Source organism: Bubalus kerabau, chromosome 7 (genome assembly GCF_029407905.1).
Source record: "Bubalus kerabau isolate K-KA32 ecotype Philippines breed swamp buffalo chromosome 7, PCC_UOA_SB_1v2, whole genome shotgun sequence".
Lineage (NCBI taxonomy): Eukaryota > Metazoa > Chordata > Mammalia > Artiodactyla > Bovidae > Bubalus > Bubalus kerabau.
This window is the reverse complement of record NC_073630.1, coordinates 3744748-3768130: the sequence shown is the minus strand read 5'-3', so window position 1 is coordinate 3768130 and position 23383 is coordinate 3744748. Positions and strand designations below refer to the sequence as shown.

General features: G+C 36.9%; 2 pseudogenes; both read right to left on the bottom strand.

The window, feature by feature from the left end:
* Positions 1 to 5914: 5914 nt before the first annotated feature.
* On the bottom strand, positions 5915 to 6597 carry LOC129657365 (olfactory receptor 5D13-like; annotated as a pseudogene).
* A 6462-nt stretch (positions 6598 to 13059) lies between these two features.
* LOC129657138 (olfactory receptor 1165-like) lies at positions 13060 to 15823 on the bottom strand (annotated as a pseudogene).
* Positions 15824 to 23383: the final 7560 nt, after the last annotated feature.

Genomic DNA, 23383 nt, shown 5'->3' with positions numbered 1-23383 from the left:
CTCAAAAAATGTATTTCCTATATGCAGAAAAGGGAATGGGTGGGAAGTGGAAAAGAGTTAGCGACAGACAGACTGACACAATGAAAGAAGCAAGGAGTTGGAAACATAGATTTAAATTCAGTTCCAAGCTTTGATATTTACTGTATAATCTTTGGTGAATCACTCAGATTTTATGAGCCTCAAGTTCTTTATCAGTAATAATGACATGATAATATATATATTGCAGGTGTATACATATTAAGTTAGAAAACAACATTAATATAATTAGCACAAAGTCTGACAGTTATGCAGTTCAAAATATATAGGTTTTCCCACCCTCATCAATTTTAATTCTTAATATTCTGAATAATTGGTATTATTTTTAAACATATATTATTTTAAACAATCTAAGAAACAGATCAAGGATCAAGGTTGGCAGCAACAAAACCACAGGAACAATTTGTGGTGTCAAAGAGTAGCTCAACTCTTTTCCTGAATTTCCTCTTGGCCCTGTTCATGTTAATTAATCAATCACTATCCTTCAATAAATTGCTCTGTTCCCACTTTGTTTTCTCATTATTATCTGACTCTTATTAATCATCCCTTTTTAATCTCATGGTAACCTCAGTTCAGTCGCTCAGTTGTGTCCGACTCTTTAAGACCCCATGAATCGCAGCATGCCAGGCCTCCCTGTCCATCACCAACTCCCGGAGTTCACTCAGACTCATGTCCATCGAGTCAGTGATGCCATCCAGCCATCTCATCCTCTGTCCTCCCCTTCTCCTCCTGCCCCCAATCCTTCCCAGCATCAAAGTCTTTTCCAATGAGTCAACTCTTCGCATGAGGTGGCCAAAGTACTGAAGTTTCAGCTTGAGCATCATTCCTTCCAAAGAAATCCCAGGGCTGATGTTCTTCAGAATGGACTGGTTAGATCTCCTTGCAGTCCAAGGGACTCTCAAGAGTCTTCTCCAATACCACAGTTCAAAGGCATCAATTCTTCGGCGCTCAGCCTTCTTCACAGTCCAACTCCCACATCCATACATGACCACAGGAAAAACCATAGCCTTGACTAGATGGACCTTTGCTGGCAAAGTAATGTCTCTGCTTTTGAATATGCTATCTAGGTTGGTCATAACTTTCCTTCCAAGGAGTAAGCATCTTTTAATTTCATGGCTGCAATCACCATCTGCAGTGATTTTGGAGCCCAAAAAAATGAAGTCTGACACTGTTTCCACTGTTTCCCCATCTATTTCCCATGAAGTGATGGGACCAGATGCCATGATCTTCGTTTTCTGAATGTTGAGCTTTAAGCCAACTTTTTCACTCTCCACTTTCACTTTCATCAAGAGGCTTTTGAGTTCCTCTTCACTTTCTGCCATAGGGGTGGTGTCATCTGCATATCTGAGGTTATTGATATTTCTCCCAGCAATCTTGATTCCAGCTTGTGTTTCTTCCAGTCCAGCGTTTCTCATGATGTATTCTGCATATAAGTTAAATAAGCAGGGTGACAATATACATGGTCTCCTAGGCTCAGCCAACTTCCCTGTGATGCTGCTAACCTACACTGTGAGAAAATCAACTTCTTCTTTTCTTGATTACTGTGGTTGTTATGACAGTTTCTGACTCTTGCTGCTGCTGCTGCTAAGTCACTTCAGTCATGTCGGACTCTGTGCAACCCCATAGACGGCAACCCACCAGGCTCCCCCATTCCTGGGATTCTGCAGGCAAAAACACTGGAGTGGGTTCCCATTGCCTTCTCCAATGCATTAAAAACTTTAATTTATCAAATCTAAATTTATCTGCTCAGTTTTACTTAAACTGTATTATCCTATTATCCTCGCTGTATTCTCCAGTTTTCAACCTTCTCTGCTCATGTCAGTATTCTCAGAATATAAGGCCTGTAATTTCCTCTTTTTCTTACATACTGATGTAGCACCTGAATGGATAAGGCAATGGCACCCCACTCCAGTACTCTTGCCTGGAAAATCCCATGGACGGAGAAGCCTGGTAGGCGGCAGTCCATGGGGTCGCATAGAGTCCGATACGACTGAGCGACTTCACTTTCACTTTTCACTTTCATGCATTGGCGAAGGAAATGGCAACCCACTCCAGTGTTCTTGCCTGGAGAATCTCAGGGACAGGGAAGCCTGGTAGGCTGCTGTCTATGGGGTCGCACAGAGTTGGACACGACTGAAGTGACTTAGCAGCAGCAGCAGCACTTGAACAATATATAAAGCATTTCATGAAAATTACTATCAGGACACTTTTCCTTTTTACTTCAGCCATATTTTCCACACCCTTGACATACCTGCAGTCATTACTGTCAGAAAAATGGAATTGTATATTATTGTGTTTATTATTATTTTATACATATGATTCTTATCTTCTTTTGACTCAATTTTAAGGTGTTGAGGAATTACCAGGCATTATAATATTCTTTTTAAAAATTTTCATTGTGTCTACTCTGCTAAACACAGTCTGGATATCCTCAGAGCCAAAATCAGGATGATTCCCCAGTGAAGGGGGAGGATATCAAAGCTCAGCCCTCAGGAAAATGGACTCAGGAGACATTATCACACAAAGACTGACAAAGAGTGTCCACTGCTTTAGAGGTTTCAGGATCTCAGAGTTCGCCAAAGGAGAGAAAAGAAACAAGATTGATCATCCCATCTGAAACCAACTCACCTGAAGATCCCATTTCTACTATTAATTGTCTCCAGGGCAGTTCCCACTCAAAATTCAAACATCATGTAAAACATTAAGGAGCTAATCAATATATCAGGAGCTCACAAAAATTTAATGTGACTGGAATATACTTCTTTCTTAATTTCAGAAAAACTCAGAGAAAGGAAGAAACAGGGTGGAGGGGGGAGAGATTTGGAAGCTGAATCTGATTCCTATGAACAAAATGCAGGGCTTATGTATGCTTCCATGACCTTGGGGATTTAGACCCCAGAGAATATTTCTTGAGCTATTTATTTTTATATCACATTCAAGAAATTAGCTTGAATGTTTTTTAATGTGGCAATTTGCAAGAAGGTAGTTTATTTTTCTGAATCACTGGAGATGGCACCTCAGTCTATTTCATGAATTTCTTTTAAAAATAATTATAAAAAAATACATGAACTGAATAAGAAAACTTGATGACTACAGTAAAACCCAAAATGAAAGATAAATAAGCTAAAATGCAACTGTTAAGAGATATTAACTGCTATTGTATATATTTACTGTGTGATTTTTCTTTCCTATTCTGTGTATGACGTGCATGGGTTTTGAGATGTATAAGCCATATAACTTGGTCTCCGATTTTGTTGCTTAACCTAAATAAATACTATTGTCTTCAGAAACAGTGATGTTCTTTACTGAAACTAAATTGTGTTTTCTTCTAAATATAAGCAATCCACACTTCCTAGCTTATATTAATACAATTAAATAATACAGTCTCTTAAAAATGGCAAGTGCATTTTGGAAACATGTTTAAGTCTCTAAAACTTCTGAGTGTCAATCAATCTACTAGTTCTACTACAATGAAATATCACACAATTAGACCACTGGCTTGCCTGGTGGCTCAGTGGTAAAAAAAAAAAAAAAAAAAAAAATCACCTGCAGTGCAGGAGACGTTCGTTCTATCCCTGCCTGGATTCAGGAATAACAGTTGGTGAAGGAAATGGCCACCCACTCCAGTATTCTTGCCTGGGAAATCTGTTGGACAGAGGAGCCTGGTGGGCTGTAGTCCATGTATACGCAAAAGATTTGGACACAGTTTAGTGACTAAACAGCAGCAACAAATGCTTTCCCTAGGCTCCTGACAACCTGACTGACACTTGCCAGACTCTACCAGGAAGCCATAACACACCAGAGGCTGTTTCCCACCAGGCACAGAATTATTGTACATAGTATGGTCTTGATCCAAAATCCCACAAGTCTACATGGTTATTTTCTCACTGAGATAGGCTTGAGTTCCACAATGCATCTTCCCCCCTTTGCTGACGCCTCTGTACCCTGGACTAGCTTTGAAGCCAATATCTATCACCCTGGTCAACCAGAGCTAGCAGCCTAGTTGGATATTAGTTTTCCATGCTGCACAACAAATTGCCATCAATTGCTATCACAGTTTCTGTAGCATAATAGTCTGGGAAGTGCTTGTATAACTTCATAAGATACTGCTAAACTATTTTCAAGGTTATTTAACCCTGTACTCTTATCTGAAATGCATAAGCATTTAACTTGCTCCACATTTTCACCAGTATTTGAAACTCTTATTCATTTTAGCTATTCTAAATGAAGTACAGTAGCTTCTCTCTATGGTTTAAGTTTTAATTTTAATAAGAATGTCATTGATGACTAGCTATACTTACTATTTTTTCATGTGTTTATTTGTGTGTTCTGTTTTGTCAAATGTGTGCTCAGATAGTTCATCAAAACTTTAAGTAGGATTTTTTCTTGTATTAAGTATAAAGACTTCCTCTGTATGCTTTACATTGAAATCACTTATCAAATATAAGTTTTGCAAATATTTACTCACAATCTATGGCTTGTATTTTCACTTTATTAATGGTGTCATTTATGCTTAAGAAACTTTTACCAAACATTTTTAATGGCAATGAAGCTCCTTTTATTGTTTTTTAAAGATCCATACTTTTTATGTTCATTCAAAGAATTATCATCCTAACTTTGGAAAGATTTTTTCTGTTTTATGCTAAATATTTTTCAGTTTCATTTTTATGTTTACATCTATGATTCATTCATCTATGATTCCTTGGAAAGAAAGCTATGACAATCCTAGACAGTGTATTAAAAAGCAGAGGCATCACTTTGTTGACAAAGGTCCATATAGTTCAAGTTATAGTTTTTCCAATAGTCATCTATAGATGTGACTGTTGGACCATAAAGAAGACTGAGTGCTGAATTGTTGCTTTCAAATTGTGGTGCTGGAGAAAACTTTTGAGAGTCCCTTGAACAGCAAGGAGATCAAACCAGGTCAATCCTACAGGAGATCAACCCTGAATTCTCATTGGAAGGACTGAGGCTCAAGCTGAAGCTCCAACACTTTGGCCACCAGTTGAGAAAAGTTGACTCATTGGAAAAGACCCTGATTCTGGGAAAGATTGAGGGCAGGCAGAGAAGTGGGCAACAGAGGATGAGATAGTTGGATAGCTTCACTGACTTAATGGACATGAGTATGAGCAAACTCTGTGATATAATGAAGGACAGATTGCTGTCATGCATGACTAAAGACTTTAGTCTAAGACAATACTTGGTCATTGTATGATTGGAATATTTGGGTTGTTGATTGGTTACTCATATTTTATTGTTACTGTGTGTTTGATTGATTAGTTATTGGAGTCCATTTTGCCCTCCTGTCTTTAATTTTCCAAGAATTGTGTTTTGAAGAGGATATCATAAACAGTTTATGCCTTCTTTGTAAGAAGCTTGAACTTTCTCCTTAATCATTTTTCTTATGAGGTACATGCCAACTGTCCAAAGCAGAAAAAAAATAGCTTATTTCATCATATACCCATAAACTTTTAATACAATTGAATTCACTCAATAATAATTTATAAATACTATAAAAAGCAGTCATTTTTTTAAAAAAATTGGTTTACATATGGTTTACAGCTATTTTACTAAACACCGATGTATGCAAAAATCAATAATGATCGATAAAATGCTATCCTGCCATAGATATATTAACTTAAAGCTTTATATTTATCAAAAGACTTGAATCATTAATTACACCACAAGAACTGAACAATCTGTAGCATAGGATATCATTTTTTTTCAGAAATAAAATAATGAATTTAAAAATATTACATGGAGTGGCAAAGCAGTTTTGTGAAAACTAATCTTGTGAATGTATTTTTTACTTCTTTGTTCCTCAAACTGTAGATCAAGGGGTTCAGCATAGGAATCACTACTGTGTAAAACACAGAAGTCACTTGTCTGTGAGCCAAGAAGTTTTTGGATTAGGAATGCGGTAAAGGAAAAGGATGGTTCCATGGAAGATGCTGATGGCTGTCAGGTGGGAAGCACAGGTGGAGAAGGTTTTCCAGCGCCCACTTACCGAAGGCATCCTCATAATAGTGATAAAAATAAATATATAGGACATCACAATAATCACCAGGCTGCTTGCCTCATTTAATATGGCAATAATAGAACATAACATCTGACTGATATAGGGATCTGAGCAGGAGACAGAAACAATTGCAGAGTGGTCACAGATAAAATTATTTATGGTGCTACACTTGCAATAGGATAATACAAGAAGAAAATATGTGTGTCATGGGGCACACTACACCCCATGAGTAAGAGCCAGCCACCAAGAGAACACAGGGCTTCGGAGACACCACAGTGGTAGAGCAAGGGGTTGCAGACTGCCACAAAGCAGTCATAGGCCATTGCTGCTAACATGAAAGTTTCTGCTAAATCAAATAGGCAAGTGAAACAAAATTGCACAATGCAACCAGAAAAAGAAATGGTTCTGTCCTCCAGAATCAAATTCTCCAACAGTTTGGGTATAACTACAGTAGAAAAATAGAAATCCTCAAAGGATAAGTGACTAAGGAAGAAGTACATGACCGTGTGGAGTTTTGAATTGACCTTGATGATTATGATCATGCCTAAATTCCCCACTACAGTGACTGTGTAGATAGACAAGAAAACAAGGAAAAGTGGGATCTGGAGTACTGGATATTCTGAAAAACCCAGGAGAATTAACATGGGTTTGATACTCTGACTTCCTTCTGATAGCAGAATGATTCCTGTTGAACAAAGGGCCAAACATTATTCCTGAAAACTAGAAATGAAGAAAAGAGAAACACAGAAGGCAGAAGCTTCATATGTCTCTGGGGAGCTGGTATATATTCTCCAGATATGGTCCTCAAACCAGCAGCATCAGGGACACCTAAGAATATGTTATGCTATGCTATGCTAAGTCACTTCAGTCGTGTCTGACTCTGTGCAACCCCATAGACAGCAGCCCACCAGGCTCCTCTGTCCCTGGGATTCTCCAGGCAAGAACACTAGAGTGGGTTGCCATTTCCTTCTCCAATGCATGAAAGTGAAAAGTGAAAGTGAAGTCACTCAGTCGTGTCCGACTCTTAGCGACCCCATGGACTGCAGCCCACCAGGCTCCTCCGTCCACGGGATTTTCCAGGCAAGAGTACTGGAGTGGGGTGCCATTGCCTTCTCCAAAAAATATGTTAGGGATGCAAATTCTCAAGCCCCGTCTCCAACTTCCTAAATCAAAAACTCTGGAATGTAGCCCACAATTTGTGATTTATCCAGCCCTCCAGGTGATTTCTGATGCATGATAAATTATGAGAACCACTAAAATCTTATTCATGAAATAATCATGTACCTTCCATCAAAACTTCCATTAATGTTATACTGCCTCCTGGGATAATTTTGGGGTTTTTATATTGAAATTTTGCTTAACACTGATTCATTCATTAATTGAATCTAATTAACTTATATTAATTATTTGTAAATGTGATTTTAGATCATCTATTTTAATATATAAGGCTTCCATAGTGGCTTAATGGTAAATAATCTATCTTCAATGTAGGAGACATAGGAGACACAGGTTCAATTCCTGGGTGGGGAAGAGTCCCTGGAGAAGGAAATGACAACCCACCTCAATATTGCTGTGGGCCTCTTTGGTGGCTGAGTCAGTAAATAATCCACCTGCAATGCAGGAGACCACCTGCAATGCAGGAGACCTGAGTTCAATCCCTAGGTCAGGAAGATCCCCTGGAGAAGGAGATGGCAACCCACTCCAGTATGACTTAGCAGCTAAAGTTTTTTGATATATATCTAAAATTATAAGTAAGTGTTAGTTGCTTTCTCTTGTCTGACTCTTTGAAAAACCATGGACTGTAGCTCACCAGGTTTCTCTGTCCATGTGATTCTCCAGGTAAGAATACTGGAGTGGATTGCCATTGCCTTCTCCAGGGGATCTTCCCAACACAGAGATCAAACCCAGGTTTATTGAAGACAGATTCTTTACTGTTTCAGCCACCAATATATAATTAAATATATAATATAAGTTATATATAATGTTATGAGAAACAAAATGATATAATTTATATTTATAAATTATATATGCTGCTGCCAAGTCGCTTCAGTCGTGTCCGACTCTGTGCGACCCCATGGATTGCAGCCTACCAGGCTTCTCCGTCCATGGGATTCTCCAGGCAAGAACACTGGAGTGGGTAAAATATATATAGTTATATATAATTAATTATTATATTTACCAACAATAATTTTATACAAAATGCATTCAAGATACAGCGAAAATTACAAATTTTTTCTACCAATGAGTAAACCTCTGTTATGATGAGGCAAACTTGGAGACGATGGGGAAGCAAGAGCTTCAATGCCTTAAAATGAGTAGCCCCTAGATACAGACATAAAACTTTAGTAAAATTAGATGGATGGTCTGCTTCATTTTAGTTTTGTCCAGATCAAGTGTCAGGCTCAGCTCCATGAAGGCCTACTTGATATCTACAACAAACAACCCTAGATGTAAATAATATGCCATCAGAATATTTTTTCCAATAGCAGGAGGGACTGGGCAGATACATTGTAAATATCCATTATTATTCAGGCTATTTTAACAAATGGCTTTCCTTCAACATTTGAAAATATTACCAACATCCTGGTATACTAGGAAGACTGGAACCACTGTTTTAGTTTATTGATGCAATACTCATATCAATAACAAAAGAGACCGAAAATTGATTTGGTGTTCAACGTTAGCAATTTCAAATGATTTTGGACAAAATCAGTGGATTAATGGTAGGTTTATATTCAAATTGAAACTGCTGCTGCTGCCAAGTCGCTTCAGTCGTCTCTGACTCTGTGCAACCCCATAGACCGCAGCCTACCAGGCTTCTCCATCCATGGGATTTTCCAGGCAAGAGTACTGGAGTGGGGTGCCATTGCCTTCTCTGTAAATTGGAACTAGGTTTATGGAATTACAGAATTCTCTGTATTTTTTCAATTTCCCTATTGCTCATTGCTGCCAATTTCAGTAATACAAATCTTAATTGTGAAAACCACTTCATGCCATATTAGTGCAAATTAAAATGTTTCTGATCATAGAAAGGGATCATCTATAGTTTGTGGAATAATCTATACAAGTGGTAGCTCCATCTTTTCCACTTAATTTGCAAGATACAGAAAGAAACATGAACTGACCTGAAACCAGATGTTCTTGATTAATTTACTGAGAATTTCTTTTTAGGATTAATGAACCTTCAGTATATTTCTTCTCAGTATTCAAACATTCTTTAAGATATTAAAAGACTTTAGGCTTGCAAAAATGATAGTATATTTCAATAAGCATGCAAGTAAAATGGTATTTTATTTCCAGGGACATTAGAAATATCAAAAAATACAAAGAAAAATTTTAAAGCTGAATTCACAGTCTAAATTCTGCCAAACCCTGGGTCTTATATTTCCCCCCATGATCATGAATATATGAAGTACACAGAATTGTAATTGGAGTATTACTCAGTGGACCACAAACCATTTAATTATGTGAAACACTGTCTCTTGTGTCATTTTAGTAGATGCATTTTCTTCTACATCATTAAAGATAATTACATAACCACATTTATCCCATTAATTACTTGTTTGATATTGAACTTTTAAAATAATAGGTATTCATTGAATAAACATGAAATATAGACTTTGGAATATGGAAAAAAATATAGAAATAATTGTTATTAACTGCATTTCAAATCCAGCATTCAAGTTTGGAGTAGAGAAACTTGGCCAGCTCTGCCTTAGGCAAAAGATAAAGATGGTCTTCTCCAGTGATGTAATGTGGATATCATTCACCCTGAGACGATGTCGTGAGAAAAGCTTCACTTCTGTGATAAAACCATACCGAAAATCTACAATCCCAGTTTAATGTGAGAGAATCATTAGGTAAACCCATATCCGGAAACATTTTTCAGGATACCTCACCAATATTCCTTAGAATTGTCAAAGTCAAGAAAAAACAAGAAAGGAGTGAAACACTGTTTCAGACCAGAGGATACTGCGAAGATGTGAAAACTAATCCAATGTGGTACCCGGATTATATCTCAGAAAGAAAAGAATGTATTAATGGGAAAAAACAAACTGGATAGAATCCAAATAAAATTTAAATTTTAGTCATCATAATGTACCATTAATTCTCTCTTAAATTTTATTTTACTGTGGTAAAAACGCAATATGAGATCTACCCTCTTAAGATATTTTTAAGTGTACAATACAGTACTGTTGACTACACATATAATTTTGTACAGTACAGCTGTGTGTGTCTTGCTAAACTGAAACTTCTTGACCATTGATTTGTAAATTCCTGCTTCCCTCTTCACTAGCTTCTGGTAGCTACCATTCCAGTCCTTGATTCTGATATATCACATAAGTGGAATCCTGCAGTATTTGTCTTTCTATGACTGACATTTTCATTTAGCATAATATCCTCAAGTTTCATCCATGTAGTCACATATTACACAATTTTCTTCTTTTTAAAGGTCAGGTTGTATTCCACTGTTCACATATGCACAGCATCCTTTTATCCAACTATCTGTCCATAGATATTTCAGTTGTTTCCACTCCCTGGCTATTGTGAGTCGTTCTACAGTGAGTGTGGGAACACTAACATATTTTTGAAAGCTTGACCTCAAATTTGTAGGATAATACCCATAAGCAAGATTTCTGGATCATGTACAATTCAATGTGCTTTCAACTTAATAAAGAACCTCTATACCATTTTCCACATCAGCTTCAACATTTTGCATTCCTACTAACAATGTACAGTGAGGTGTGAAGAAAACTCTGAAAAATCTTTGCAATTTATTTTTTAAATTAAAAATTATATAATTAGTCAAATAACTAATAACTAAATTATAAGAATTCAACCACATTAGTAAAGTGGAATTGAATTCATAACCAAAATGAAGTACCCCTACTCACCCACCAACCTGAAAATATTAAAATGTCTGTTATGACAGTATTAAATGTTGGCAAGAATGGACAATAATTAGAATCCACATGCAATATAGTTGGAATTTAAACTAATACATCTATTTTGGAAAATTATTTGATGGCACCTAGCAAAAGATCAGAAACAAGCGCCTTTGATCCAGAACATTCAGAGATAGGGCATACCTCACCCAGTGAGTGCTCATGTGCAATGCAGCACATACTTGTGTAAGAATGTTCATGCAGCATTTACATTAAAGACAAAAAAGGTGAAATAACCAGGAGTGAAATTGCTGGCTCATATGGTAGTTCTATTTTTAGCTTGTGTGTGTGTGTTTGTGTGCATGTGTGTGCAAAACTCCATACTGTTTTCCATACAGTATGCAATTGGTTCTACCAATTTACATTCTCACCCACAATGCACAAGGTTTCTTTTTATTCTAATTCTCTCCAAAAATTGTTATTTGCAGACTTTATAAGGAAAGGAGGAGGGGCAATTTAGGAGTATAAAGTCTACAAAATACTCTGTATAAAATAGATAAGCAACAAGGATATCACTGTCTAGTGCCATAAGTTCTAGCTATTATCCTTTGTGTGCTGTGCTGTGCTCAGTCACTTCAGTTGTGTCCAACTCTTTGTGACCCCATGGACTGTAGCCCACCAAGCTCCTCTGCTCATGAGATTGGGTTGCCATGCCCTCCTCCAGGGGATCTTCCCCACCCGGGAATCAAACCCATATCTCTGGCATCACCTGCATTACAGGCAGGTTCTTTACCCACTGAGCCACTAAGTTTTAATAGTGTATAGTCTAAAAACATAATGAATCACTATATTGTGCATATAAAATTATTATAACACTGTAAATAAATAATACTTCAATAAAGAAGAGTAAATAGCCAAATTCCATTTGTAGTAGTAGTATGAATAAACATATTATCATATCAATATATTTATTTTGTGGAACATCCTTCAGCAACAAAAATGGAACTACTGTTACAGTCAATCACTTAAAAATTCTTTTGAAAAAAAAATGCTGTAAGGGAATATACTCCAAAATTTTAATGATACAAATTTCAAAAGCGACAAAGTTAACTTTCAACTCTCATAACCTATTCTCTGTTTAGAAGAAAAAGTTTTGAACACAGCAATGAAGTTTGCTCCTAGAGGCATCAGAGAGGCACAGTGACTAGAAAAATGCTTACAGAAATGCTGTAAAGAGCTGATAATGTCTTTAATTTCTTGGAGAAAGCAACATACAGGATGATTACACAGAATTACCTGTCTATCTATTTATCACATTTCATAATTTGAGAGTGAGAAAAAGAGAAAGGAAAGGAAGAGGAAAAAAAAAAAAAGAAGACATGGAACAGAAATCATTTGCGAATTCTTTCTGAGGATTTTAGGATGTGGGCAGCCTTTTGCTGTGCTGTGCTTAGTTGCTCAGTCTTATCTGACTCTTTGTGACCCCATGGACTATAGCCCACCAGGCTCCTCTGTCCATGGGGATTTTTCAGGCAAGAATACTGGAGTGGGTTGTCATGCCCTCCTCTAGGTGATCTTCCTTACCCAGGGAAAGAACCCAGGTCTCCCATACTGCAGGGGGATTCTTTACCATCTGAGCCACGAGGGAAGCCCATGGACAGTGTTAGATGATCGTTATTTAGCCTATAACACTCTAAAAGTGAGACATAAACATAATTTTATTTCTTATTTTCTTTTAAACTGAAGGTGATATTTTAAAATCACATTGCAGTGTAAAAATCACATTGTATTCATATTATACACACACACACACACACACACACACACACACACACAAGAGATTGTATCCCATTGTGTCTCAGTCACTAAAGAATCAACACGCACTTCAGGAGACATGAGTTCCATCCATGGCTTGGGAAGATCCCCTGGAAGAGAGCATGGCACTCTTCCCACTCCAGTATTCTTCCCTGGAGATTCCCCATGGACAGAGAAGGGGTCTCAAAGATCACACTAATCAGCAAATAAGCACACATTTGAAGAAAAATGTAATAACCATCAACACACTGTATAAAGTACATTTAAGAAAGTGCTCTCCTCTATCTCTCTTCTCGTTCAAAATTACATTAGGTGAGAAAAGATTTTGGTGTTGACTAATTTTCTGATGGTCTCCTTCACATCATTATTTCTAAGGCTGTAGATAGGGGATTTAGCATGGGGATGACTACTGTGAAAAGCACAGCAACTACTTTGATGAAGAGCCATGAGCTTCTGGAGTTGGGTACCCAGTAGAGAAGAAGGATGACCCCATGGAAAATGGTGATGGCAGTCAGGTGGGAGGCACAGGTGGAGAAGGCTTTTTGGAGCCCACCAGCTGAAGGCATCTTGATGATGTGACAATTATGAAAACATAGGAGGTGAGAATAATCAGGAGGCAACACACCTCATTGAGAGTAGAAATGATAAAACATGTCATCTGACTGAAGTAAGAGTCAGAGCAAGAGGCAGAGACGATTGCAGAATGCTCACAGCCAAAGTGATGTATGATGTTAGAACCATAGAAGGACAGCTCCAAAAGAGAACATGTGATTGTCAAGGACCACGTTCCACCCTATGTGTAGGTTCCAGTGACCAGCAGGCTGCAGAGCTTAGGAGACACAGCAACTGTGTAGAGCAGGGGGTTACAAATAGCCACAAACTGGTCATAGGCCATCACTGCTAACATGAACATCTCCGTAATTACAAGTGTGCAATCAAAGAAGAACTGCAGCATGCAACCCATGTAGGAGATAGTCCTTGTGTCCACAACCAAGATCTCTAAGAGTTTGGGTGTGGTTATAGAAGAGTAACAAAAATCAAGAAAGGAGAGATGGCTGAGAAAGAATTACATGGGGGTGTGAAGTTTGGGATTGATTCTGATGGTCACAATCATACCCAGGTTCCCCACCACAGAGACTGTATAGACAGTGAAGAAGACCAAGAATAGGGGCACCTGGAGCTGTGGGTATTCTGAGAAGCCTGAGAGGATGAAGGTGATTCTGATTTCTCTCATCCATCACTATGGTTTCTGCCAGAGAAAACCAGAGTTCACCCTAAGCAACCAGACATGACAGAAATAGAGGGTATTTTTTTTCCCCCAGCCTGAACAGGGGACTGGTCTGCAGTGGTGAAGTCTGGGATTTCCCAGGAATACGAATAAGACACAGTTGGAGCCCAAATGGTATACTGTGTGTCTACAGGTGTGGAGAGTGCAAGTCAGCTTCTGATGGAGGGGCAAGGAGAGGATGGACTGGGAAGAGATGAGTGTCACGGTGACTCAGAATATGTCCTTGTTTGAATTTTCTCAACCTTCTCAGCTCTGTCTCCCTTTTCTCCACTTGGAGAATTCCTTTCTTTAGCTTCATTTAATTGAACTTGTTGATTGCACTTGCAAATTCTTATGTTTGTTCAGGCCATTCTAACTGTTCAAGATGTCCTCTGTTTTCCTCTCACTTTTCCTTAGTGCTCTCCAATCAGAGAGAGGCTTCCCAGGTAGTGCGGTGGTAAAGAATCCTCCTGAGAGTGCAGGAGATGCAAGGGACATGAGTTCAATCCTTGGGTCAGGAATATCCCCAGGAGAAAGAACTGGCAACCCACTCCAGTATCCTTGCTGGTGAAATCTGATGACAGAGGAGCCTGGAGGGCTATATGCCATGGAGTCGCCAGTCACACAACTGAGAGATTCAGCACCCACCTCATCAGAGAAGCCTCAGGTTTACATTCCCTTAATGATTTCACCAACTGGCCAAACCTTGGTAAAAAGTCACATATTGTATCTCCTAGAGAATATGAATGATGTCTTGTTAACAATCTAGACTGTTTAATCAAGTCAACTTGCCTTCAAATTTAACCGCAGTCACTTATTAATATGTCTCTGACAAGTTAAGCTCTCTGAAACCTTACCTATAGAATATAATTCTAAGAATTTGTTTTTACTACACAGTTATGTATAAAATATAACTTAAATTAGTGAATTATTTTCTAAAACATTTAAGACTTTAATTTTACACGTAATAAATGCCTCCCACCAAATTTAGTTTAGAATACTGGAGTGGGTAGCCATTCCCTTCTCCAGGGGATCTTCCCAACCCAGGGATTGGACCCAGGTCTTCCACATTACAGGCAGATTCTTTACCAGCTGAGTCACAAGAGAAGACCAGAAATACTTGAGTGGGTAGCCTATCCCTTCTCCAGCAGATCTTCCCGACCCAGAAATCGAACTGGGGTCCCATGCATTGCAGGCGGATTTTTTACCAGCTGAGCTATCAGGGGAGTTCAACTTTAATTATTTTCTAAAACATTTAAGACTTTAATTTCACATGTAATAAATGGCCCCCACCAAATTTAGTTTCCTCTCTTGTATTTCTAATGCTGTTTTTCATGTTTGCTTTTAATTTGAAATATTTGACCTCAAAATATTCTACAATGTAGCAGTACCTATAATTTTACAAAGTCTGAAATGGTGCAAATAGTGACTAAGAAGTAGAAAAAAATGCATACACAGAGGAAATCTTTTTCTTACTTAATTATTTTCTAATTTCTAATTTCTGCACATTTCCATTAATGTCTCAAGCCATCAAGGGATAAGCTTCGTTTTGTCCATTTTTCCCTGTCCTTGTCTGTATCTCTATGATTTCTTTTCCATCCAAGGTTAAGGCTGTGAAAAATGTAATTAGGGCAAAATGAACATATTCTTCAAAATACACTCCCATCTTTATTGCTAGCTACCACCCATCTACTCAGCAGCTATCTTTATTTAGCCTACCTACAGCCATCCTTCAGGACTAATTTTCATTCAATTTTAGTTTAAAATCATGCTCAAATGCTTACCCATATTCAAAATCATCTCCATACAAATTACCTGCAAACTGAATGCTTCTGTCTGGATTTCTGTGGTCTCTAAAAGAACTAAACTACCAATGCAGCAGACATAAGAGACACGGGTTCTATCCCTGGGTTGGGAAAATCCCCTGGAGGAGTATATGTATTCTTGCTTGGAGAATCCCATGGACAGAGGAGCCTGGCGGGCTATAGTCCATAGGGTGGTTTATAAAGAGTCAGAAAGGACTGAAGCGACTTAGCATGCACAGTATCACTGCATTACCTAGACTGCTTGATAGCTACTTTGTTCATTTTACTCACACAGGAATTTTTATTTTTGTGCACAAAATACACACATTTTGGTATATAAAAGCATAATTACCTTTTAATATCAAATACCAGGCAACATATTTCAGACTATTTTGGGGTTTAATTCAGAACTCAAATTTGCTGTACTGCTCCAACTTGCTTTCACCTGAATGATTTTAAACTCAAAAAAATTAATGCAAAGTCTGGCATATTCCTCTACAGTTTTACAGATTTCTTTTTAATATTTCCCTATTTTTTTAATTATTTTTAATTGAAAACAAATACTACTACTTGAATGTCCACCAAGGACATCATTCAGCTATATAAGCAAAGTTCAAAACTAAATGCATCCCATGAATATTAAAGATATAAGAAATAAGTTCAATATCTTGTATTCTTACCCTTTAATAAATTAAATGAGTACCATTTCATTGCTACTGGGGTTGCATAGGTACTTCTCTGCCAAAATTATGGTTAATTTCAGAGTTTCCCACATCAGAATTAAAGTAAATCACTCACACAACTCACCAGAAGCCATATAGTCTTTATAGACTGATTTACTGAAGACTTCTTTAATTTAAATAAGAATCTTGAAAAGTATTTTAAAAAATACTTACATTTAATTAAAATTGTGGTAGCTTGTAATAAGAGTATTGTAACTTCTTCCAAAGTATATTTCAGTAAAGTCATCAAGAAAATTACATTTTTTTCTCATTAAAAAATAGAGACACTCTCAAGGGTAAGCAATACTTGCAAACTAAACTTAGGGACCATGCTGTATATTTATGTCTACCTGAGTGACCTGGGGATTCACGCCCCAGAGAATTTTGATTGGGGTGTTTTCCATGAGCTACAAACAAGACAAGTTAAAGAAAATCCTGTATTCCTGTATTTTATTATTTCAAATATAATTTATTTTAAATCATTAAATCATATAGGAAGCTTGAGCATGTTTATCTTCTCATCTTAGAAAAATAACACTAGCAATCAACCTGTTTATATTTATCATGGAAGACGTGAATTCCAAAATTCAGAAAGAGAAAATCACAATTACTGTCCAATAGACCAAGCATAGTGTTGTTCCCATAGACCAAGCATAGTGTTATGTTTATTTCAAGTCTTTCCTCTAAGTTTTCTTATTTGAACATCTATATTTGTAAAAAACATATTCAATATCACACTGAATAGAAATATGATATTCTGGCATTTTCAGTTATTATTGTATCTCAATGTTTTCCTGTTTTATTAAAACTTGTTGAATATACATTTTTCAATAATGCAATTGATAGGTTTGCTGAATTGTGTGGTATATTAATGGTCTATTTCATCATAATAAACTGCTGCAGATTCAGTGGCTTGAAAAATACTCATTTATTAATTCACAATTTTGTATGCCCAAAGTTAGGCACAATACACCTGGTCCCTCTTTTCAAGTTACCACAAGGCTGAAATCAAAGTGTTATCAAGTTTCTCATCTAGAAACTGGTTCTCTTCCAAGCTCATTTCATGTTGTTGGAATAATGCAGTTCCTTGAAGTTGTAGGAATAAGGTCTTGTTTCCTTGATATCTGTTTTGGGGTTATTCACAGTTCCTAGAATCCACTCCTAGGTGTCTGCTTTGTTTTCTCCTCTCAAGTCACTCTCACACTTCAAATCTCTCTTTCAACACCCTCTTATAATTCATACATCTCTTTAAAGAGGGATTCAAGCATTTTTAACAAATCATCGGATTATATGAGACTCACCAATCAGGATAGTCTTCTTTTCTCATGATCAACTGATTTAAAACTAGTTATAATTTGAAATTATTTGCCAGCAGCTCCAAGATTAATGTGTAGTTGAATGGCTAGTTGAAGATATGTGTGCACCAAATGGTGGGGAATCTTAAGGACTAGTTTAGACTTCTACTTGTCACTCATGAGGTCAACATCTTTGTAATCTTTCCATTATGTCTCATTCTATTTAAAATAGTACCTACTTGCCTGAATGTTTTACTTAAGAGAAGAATCTTGATGATTTGTGATTCCATTACAAGAAGATAAGAAAGCAAACATAGTTTTTAATCTCACAATAAATAGAAGGAGGAAAAGATGAGAATGGTGATCAAAAATAGAAAATAGTGAAATAGAAATAAGGGATTGAGCAAAACTAAAATTCTGATGTTTAAAATGATACATAAAATCAATCATCTGATAGATAAATTGATTAAAAATAACAGATCATAACACAATTGCTACTCAAGAAAAAAAAATTGGACTTCATTACATATGCTGTCAATGTAGAAAAAATAATTAGGGAGTATTATGTATAATTTTCTTCCAAAAAATTTGACTACTTAGTTGATGTAGAAAATAATTTGAACCATACAAATAAACTTACCAAAGATGAAATACAAAATATGAATAGCCTCTATCTTCTTATGAAATTGAATTTTCAGTTAAAAATCTTCCCACAAGGAGAACCCCAGGCCCATATTATTAAATGGTAAATTCTGTGAAGCATTTAAGTAACAAATAGCACCAAAAAACATGCATGGATATTTGAATAAACAGAGCAATAAGAGATATATGCAAACTTTTTATTCATCCCATTAATATAGCTCATACTCAAACTGGAGGCATTGGGATTTGAATTCAGTCAGTTTGGCCCCAGAATTTGTGCTCTTAGTTAAAAAGTTATGTCATTTGATTGCAACTGGGCCATAAAGATTCTTAAAGCATAAGCTTATGGTCATGGGTTTTATAGTCTCACAATTGGGAAGGTTTTGGTTGAAGGAAGGACTTGATTAGAATCATCCTCCAGGAGGAGGATTCAGACAGGAAGGGGAGGAGGTGCTAGAGGAGGAAATAAGACTGGAAATGTTATTTAAACTTGATGCTGTTACTATTTTGCCTATACCTTGTGTGAAACATGTACTTAGAATTGTGTTTATTTGTATGTGACAGCGTACTAATTCCCAAACATCCATGTACATAAGAATATTCCAAGAGGCTTGTTTAAAATGAACATTGCTGGGTTTCTCTGCCAACTATCTGTGAGTTCAACTGATTTCCCAGGTGATTCTGACAGAGGTTCTAAGAGACCTCTATGGTAGAAACCAAAGATTTCTGGATTTGATTTTCAGCTACAAATATCTAGAACCCAGCGCTGTGCAAGTACAATGATAGAATTCTTTGGCCTGCTTCCTGACCTTCGGGAGCTCAGGATTTGGTTGAAGAGGTAAAGACAATTCAATGAACAAAGTGCAAAACCTGAAAATGATTAATTAATTTAGAATGTGTGAATCATAACTCTATAGTTTAAAAACTGATAGCTGACATGCAGGTCACTGGCTGCTGCTGCTGCTGCTGCTAAGTCACTTCAGTCGTGTCTGACTCTGTGCGACCCCATGGACTGCAGCCTACCAGGCTCCTCCATCCATGGTATTTTCCAGGCAAGAGTACTGGAGTGGGGTGCCATTGCCTTCTCCGGGGTTACTGGCAACCATCAGTATATATATATATATATATATTTTTTGTCCCCAGTAAAAAAATGCATTTCTCAAGGAGGCAAAAATTGTAAATGATGGTACGGAGTTTATTTTTAGAGACATAGCACAACAAGTGGGAGAGCAGGCAGAGAAACTGTTAGTTAAGGTTGAAGCAAGGCAGAGAGGGACACCAGGAAAGAAAGGGTGTGGGTGTCCCCTACAGTGAGGAGGAGCCACCACCCATATTTCTGATCATTTTCTGAGCTTTTGGACATCTCTGGTGTTTCATGGGTTTCCCTGGTGGTTCAGAGGTAAAGAATCCATCTGACAGGCAGAGTAAACATGTTTTATTCCTGTATCAGGAAGATCCCCTGGAGAAGGAAATGGCAATCCACCCCAGTATTCTTGCCTGGTGAATCCCATGGATAGAGGAGCTTGAAAGGCTACCATCCATGGGGTTGTAAAAGAGATACGACTTAGTAACTAACTAACAACCATCAACAACAAAACCAGACAAAGATGTTGTAAAAATAAAGAAAAAAGATCAAGATAACTAATGTACTTCATTACAGAAATACTGAATAAAATATTAGAAAATAAAATATCACAGTATATGATAGGAAAATAAATAATGACTCAAGGGGGGGGGAGGGGAGGAACCAAAATAATTACCTGTATAGCAGCAAACAAGATATATAAGAAAATTCCTTCAATCTGATAAAGATCATCTACAAAAGTACCTCTAGCTAGCATTATGTTTAATGTAAAAACAGAAAACAAAAGAAATCCCACATAAAGTAAAATAACTTGATTTTCTCCTAACCCTGTGTATAAAAACAACCAAAAAACTAATGTCCTCAACCACTTTTATTCAACAGCTTATTTTAAATTTTTGCTGAATAAGGAAATAAAATTATAATTACTGGAAAGTAGAAAGTAAAACTGTCTTTATTTGCCAGCTAGATTCTGTATATAGAAAGTTCTAAGGAAACTGCACCCAAAATATGAAAAAATAATAACAGAATGCAGTGGTGGTGCATAAATGATATATATAAAAATATCAATTGCATCATTGTATTCTAATGGTGAGCAAATAGAAATGACTTTTTAAAGTATAATTTGCAAGACTTATTCATGCATGCATGTAAGTGTGTGTGTTAGTTTCTCGGTCATGTCCAACTCTTTGCGACCCCATGGGCTGTAGCCCACCAGGCTCCTCTGTCCATGGAATTCTCCAGTCAAGAATACTGAAGTGGGTTGCCATTTCCTTCTCCAGGGGATCTTCCTGGCCCGGGGATCGAATGCAGGTCTCCTGCAAGCATAAGGATTATCAATAAACTGTTGATAGCTAAGCTGTAATCCCTGAATACCTTAATTACACCAAAGGCAAGCCATTTCTAGTATTCATGGTCACCAGGCCGTATTTTTCACAATGATAGCCTATTTCTGACATTCTATACTCTAACAAGAAAGTGAAAGTGTTAATCACTCAGCCATGCCTGATTCTTTGGGACCCCATGGACTGTAGTCTGCCAGGCTCCTCTGTCCATGGAATTCTCCAGGCAAGACTGCTGTAATGGCTGACCATTCCCTTCTCCAGGGAGTCTTCCCAATCTAGGGACTGAACCCAGGTCCCCTGCATTGCAGGTGGATTCTTTACCATTTGAGCCACCAGAGAAGCCCACACTCTTATCAGGAAGAGGTTAATTTCTATTCAACACATGGATACTAGAAATATTTGTCACAGCCATCAAGGAAGTATGAACTTTTCAATTAAAACTCTAGGGGACTGCCTTTGGATTTGTACATTCTTGGGGAGATGCAGGTTTAGATATATACATAGTATTACAGCCAAAGTATTTTAAAATTAATCACAGTAATTTCAGTAGTTAATATGAGGATTACTTAAAGTTTCTTATAGCTAATAACAATTTTATTAAATGTGAGTTGAGAAAAGTCATCCATTCAGAATGGAATGAGTTTTGTATTTAACCAAATTATTTTTCTAGAACTGTAAATTGCAAGAATGATATATCTTTCCTTTTGCTTTAATATCTTGATTTGTGGCTATTAATTCATGACTGTTAAACCACTTTTCAGTTTCTGGAATAAAACCCAGTGTGTTAATATTCTGTCTTGAATATTCATTACCTAACCTCATGAGAAAGATTGATCTATAAATTTATTTCTTATAATAGCTTTGTTTGAATTGATTGTTAAAAACTCAGTGAATATAATGCATTATTAAGTATCCTCTCAATCTATTCTCTAGAAAGATTTGTGCATGATTGACAATATTTCTTAATGTTTCGAGAAATTCACCAACATAATAAACAGGGAATAGGATTTCTTTGTTAGGAAGTTTTTGAAAACAAATTCCATTACTTTGGGCTTCCCCAGTTACTCAGTGGTAAAGAATCCACCTGCAATACAGAAGACACAGGAGATGGGGGTTCGATCGTGGGTCAGGGATATCTCTTGGAGAAGAGCATGGCCACCCACTCCAGTATTCTTGCCAGGAAAATCCCATGGACAGAGAAGCCTGGCAGGCTAAAGTCCATGGGGTCACAAATAGTCAGACATGTCCAAGCACACACAGACATTCATTACTTTAATAGATAAGACTTTACCTAGATTTTCTATTTTTATTGTATAAGATTGAATGCTATGTTTTTTCAAGGAAGGTGTTTATTTCACTAAGATTTATAATCTCTTAATAATGATTCTTCACAATATATTCTTATCTGCCATGCCTGTAGAATTTTACCTATGCCCATTTTTCTCCCTAATCAGTAAAGAAAGAGATAAAGTTTGGATTATTTTTAACTCAGTATGTCAAATTCAATATATAACATGCCTTTGTTGTCTCTCTTTTCCCTCAGAAACCGAATCAATCATAGTAATGATAAAGAGAAATAAATCAAATGGCAAAGTCACATCAATAAAAACAATGGTGGGATTTCCCTGGTGGTCCAGGGGTCAAGATCCTTTGCTTCCACTGCAGGGAGCACAGACTTTATCCCTGGTTGGGAAGCTAAGATCTCACATGCTGTGAAGCACAGCCAAAAATAAAAATAAATAAATTAAAACAATGGTAAAATAAAAAACAGCTAATATGATCTTATCATTATGAAGGAGTATAGATGAAGAAGCAGAGAGGGCATGGCTACAGTCAAGCATGCTTTAACACACAGAGCTAAAGAACAGGTGATGTAAATTTTAGAGCCCCTAAGAGTCTCAGGGTTTAAAAGAATGAACAAAATAAATACTGAAGTCTGTATGAAAATGAAACAGTCAAGGACAAACAGGATCCACTTACAGGGAAGAAAAGATGTCAGAAGTTGCTCTAATGGATAGTGAGATTTACTTCAAAGTTATCATAAAGAATATGTGGTAATGGCAGGTACTTCAAAGGAATATAAGACAGATTTATTAAACCGAATGAGGTAGATTCATGATTAGGTCCAGTTATTCAAAAACATCTCTGTTAATCTATTATAATTTTTTCATACTTCATTATTGATAAAAAGCATTTCTTCTTTGGGTTATGAGTGCAAACCTGAGACATGAACGAGTATATATGTCAGAAGAAGAGAAAAAAGAGCAGTTCTTAACTTGGGCTTTATCACTGGGTAATCATTATATCGCCTTAGAAATACATTTAACTTTTTCTCAGTATTCAGTATTATCTTAAACACCTTTTATTGAACTATATTATACTGGTATTCAAAAACTTACTGATGCATACAGAGACTAGCTATTTTCAGGATCTTCTTGCTTAAAATCAGGTAATATTTTTATAATGCAA